The sequence below is a fragment of the Myotis davidii genome, unplaced genomic scaffold (genome assembly GCF_000327345.1).
Source record: "Myotis davidii unplaced genomic scaffold, ASM32734v1 scaffold665, whole genome shotgun sequence".
NCBI classification, from domain to species: Eukaryota; Metazoa; Chordata; class Mammalia; order Chiroptera; family Vespertilionidae; genus Myotis; species Myotis davidii.
Genome location: NW_006296410.1, coordinates 358,830 through 359,044, shown reverse-complemented (window position 1 = coordinate 359,044; position 215 = coordinate 358,830). Strand labels below are relative to the sequence as shown.

At 67.0% G+C, this 215-nt stretch overlaps 1 protein-coding gene across 1 annotated transcript in view; it reads right to left on the bottom strand.

The window, feature by feature from the left end:
- GAK (cyclin G associated kinase) overlaps positions 1-215 on the bottom strand; it is a 62,906-nt gene that overhangs the window by 36,009 nt on the left and 26,682 nt on the right. The window lies entirely within an intron of this gene.

Below are 215 nucleotides of genomic sequence, written 5' to 3'. Positions count from 1 at the left end.
GAGGTGCAGCCCGCCTGCCGTCCACAGCAGCCCCTCGGGACCTCCCCATGGTGCCCCTGGGCAGGAGGTCCTGCCGAGACCCCACGCACAGCAGGGTCTCCAAGCGTCCGATCTCGTCTTTGGTTTTGACTTGGCCTGGAGACCCGCGTTTCAACGGTGCGTGGCCTCGCTCCCTCCTCCACCGCAGGAGGCCCAGAAAGTCCACCCGGGAGAAA